We start from the raw sequence: 3,793 nt of genomic DNA, 5'->3' as shown, positions 1-3,793 counted from the left end.
TACCATGTCTGCCAGTTTCTAATATCCTGGATTTACATTTATGAGGACATAGTTTTAGTTTTTCTAGATGGCTCTGGTAAACCTTAAACATATTAATAGGAATGGCACAGTCAGATGAGATTAACAAAGAACAGAACTGAAGTTTATAAGTTTGTTCTGGGAGAAAATATGATAGAAGAACCCAAACTCTCTGAAAATTTCTGATATTGGGCTGGAGAATTGAATCTTTACAGTCCTGGTGTTAAGAAACCACGCTGAGCCAACACAAAATATGATGTAGGTTTTTGTCTCTGCCAGTAGAGGGCAGCACACACTTCATTAACTGGGAGAGCAGATCGTGCTGAATTCCTACTGTAGCAGCCAGAGCTTGGAATAAGTGCTCTGGCAGCAAAGGTCCCCCAGATCCTTCCACCTCAACCGAAAGTCTCCTGAAAAAATTTTTTATTCTTTAAAGATGTTTGTGTTAACATAATTTCATCAACTTCTATCACATATTTTAAACTGTGATTGTATTTATTTATCCCTTGAGGAGCAGTGTTGCAAAGTAGAAAGGACACAGGCTATGGGGTCCGACAGAACAGGTTTGGCCATCCGGAATCCACCATTTAACTAGCTGTGTGGTTTGGTAAAGGTACTTAATCTTTTCAATCCTTTTTTTCTTCACGTTTAAAACATGAGTAATAAGATCTACCTCATGGAGTTAACATAAGATCGAATAAAAATATAGATATCATTTTGATGTTTCGTAGTTGCTTCCCCAACCCCCTACGCTTCTCTGTTTCTTTCCATGTGGGAAAAACAAACACCTGCAAATGTCTTCCCTGTGCCAGTGTCTTGCAAGGCACCATGGCAGAACCAAAAAGTGCCCAGCCAGAACTAGCCTGGCTAAATTTCCGGAGTGAGACAAATTTATCTGTCAGAAGCTCCGGCAGAGAGTATTAAATCACTAAGGAAAATACTACTAATGATGCAGACTTTCTTGAAAATAATTAACACATTATACACTAGGGATTTATGGTAATGTGGACAATAAAGCCATGTAATAATGTGTAATACAGCACTGCTGTAGTTCTTAGGATCTGGTAGGGACTCAAGAGATGTTAGTCCTCATTCACAATAGCCAAGACATGTAAACAACGGATGAATGAAGAAAACATGGTCTAGATATAAAGCAATTTATATACATATAAAGCAATATTATTCAGCCATAAAAAAGAAATCTTGTCATTTGAGACAATATGGATAAACCTTGAGGGTATTATGCTAAGTGAAATAAATCAGACAGAGGATGACAAATACTATATGTTCTCATTTTTATATGGAACCCAAAAAAAAACACTCAAGCAGAGAACAGATTGGTAGTTGCTGGTTAGGGGATATGGGAGGTGAGGGTGGTCGAAAGGCACAAACTTCAGTCAATAGATGATTACGTTCTGGGGATCGAATGTGCAGTATGGTGACTATATTTAACAATACTATATTGTATACTCAAAATTTGCTAAGAGACAGAATCTTAGAAGTTCTCGTTGCACATACACAAAATGGTAACTAACTGAGGTGATAGATGTGTTAACTAATCTTATTGTGGTAATTCTTTTACATTATATGCATATATCAAATCATCACATCGTACACCTTAAACTTACACATCTCAATAAGTTGGAAAAAAATGTTAGTCCTCATCGGCACACACACATACACAGGATGCTCTTTAATGTTCTTTATCTCCATATGTTTTCCATTTAAAAAATTTGATCACCATTTTAACATAGTTTATGTTTGTGAAACTAAATATATTATATTCTAATTTCTCAGTTTTGTCCAAGTCTTATTGATTTTATTACTCAAAATGTTTGTTATCATTGGTTATGTTGAAAGTTTTATTACTCAAAATGTTTGTTATCATTGGCTATGTTGAAACTTTATTCCTAGTGTTTTCATACAGATCTGCCTAGTTTGGGGAAACTTGTCCTTTATTATGTTAAATTGTATTAATGAATTTTCTAGAAATAAATTCCACTTTGTTAGGATGTATTATGTTTAAAATAGTAGAGATGAATTCTGTTTGCTATTATTTACAATTTGTGTATGGATAGTCATAAATGAGATTGTTCGTTTTTCATTTTTGCATTGTATTTCTCAAGTTTTAGTATCAATATTATATTTCATCATAAAGTGAAATTGAAAGGTTAGCCTTTTTTTCTAGTCTCAAACATTGTGAAAAGAGCATTAAGATGACCTCATTTTGAAGTTTTAGTAGAGTTTTTCTAAGTGTGATCATTTTATGCCAGTTGTCTTTTGACAACTTTATTTCTATTAAAATTGACCTAATTAAACTTTTTATCTATGTTGGAGTCATTTTTTGGTAAATGAATTTTTACCAAGTTATTTGGTTTTCCAGGTAAACAAATTTAATTTCATATAATGCACAAAACTATATAATTACTGTATTTTTATTTTTCACTTATAATTTTTTCTTTGTCATCTTTTTATTTTGTATATTTGTACTTCCACTATCTTTTCCTTTCTTAATTGTTAGTTGGCAGCTTGGTTTTTTAAAAATTTTTTTCAAAGTTATTAATGCATTTTTTATTTATTTAGTGTTTTCTTATTAACTTCTGGTTTATCTTTACTAATTCTTTTAGCTTTCTTTTAATTTACTTTTTATTTCTTTCTCTAGCTTTTTTTTTTTTTTCTTCTAGGCAAGGCAACCCTTGGTTGACCTCACAGATTAAGGACCTTGTCAGTTTACAATCCCTTATTTTTTTTATATTTTACACCTACAGCACCTGTCTTCCTAAGTGATCTCCCATCCAAGTACTAACCAGGTCCAACCCTGCTTAGCTTCCAAGATCAGACGGGATTGGGCTTGTTCAGGGTGGTGTGGCTGTAGACTCCTTAGCTTTTTGAGTCATGTGTAATTCATTTGTTTTCATTTTTAGCATTTTTATTGATATATATATTTAATGATATAAATTTACTGAGCGCCACTTTTGCAATAGCCAATAGATTCTGATGTGTTGAGTTTTTATTATTATTTTCAAGAAACTTTACAATTTTGGTTTTACTTCCTCTTTGGTTTAAATCTCCAGTTCCCTTATGAAAGTAGCGTTTAAAAAAAATTTCCAGATATAAGGGTCTTTTTGTTTATGATTTTGTTTTATTATAATGTGGTCTGAGAATTTTGTTTATATTCTGTCTATATTTTATAATTATGAATTTTTTTGACATATAATATGTGATCAGTTTATGTGAAATGTCCATGTCTTTACTAAAAAAATTGTGTTCTCTATTGCTGAGGTAAAGAATTCTATACAGAGATGTAAGATCTACCTATTGATTTTGTTAGATATTCTCTATCTTCTCTTACTTTTGTTAACTTGATTTGGTCTGAAATTGTGAAACGTATAGTAAAGTATATTATAATGAGTATTGGATTTGTCTATTTTTCTATGTATCTCTTATAGATTTTCATTTATGAAAGTCATTTTTGAGCATTTTGGGGGATAACTATGCTAACTATATTTTCGAGAATTATAGTCTTTAACACTGTAATGTTTCCTTTCTTGTTCTATTTAAGACTTTTTTGGCCTGAATTCTACATTGCCCAATATTGTTATCACAATCCTTCTTTTCTTTTGCTTGCACTTAAAAAAAAATTATTCTGAATTCCTTTGCTTTCTGTGTGTCTCTTGTATACAGCACAGAATTGAACTTTGCTTTCTTAGCCAATCTGAAAATCTTTATCCTTTAATGAGTGATTATACACATTTGCATTTATTATTATGACCAA

The 3,793-nt window shown here is 31.7% G+C and overlaps 1 pseudogene; it reads right to left on the bottom strand.

Moving 5' to 3' along the window:
* Positions 1–2,777: 2,777 nt before the first annotated feature.
* LOC120589641 (uncharacterized) lies at positions 2,778–2,895 on the bottom strand (annotated as a pseudogene).
* Positions 2,896–3,793: the final 898 nt, after the last annotated feature.

The sequence above is a fragment of the Pteropus medius genome, unplaced genomic scaffold, assembly GCF_902729225.1.
Source record: "Pteropus medius unplaced genomic scaffold, Ma_sr-lr_union100, whole genome shotgun sequence".
Lineage (NCBI taxonomy): Eukaryota > Metazoa > Chordata > Mammalia > Chiroptera > Pteropodidae > Pteropus > Pteropus medius.
This window is presented reverse-complemented; position numbering and strand designations above follow the sequence as displayed.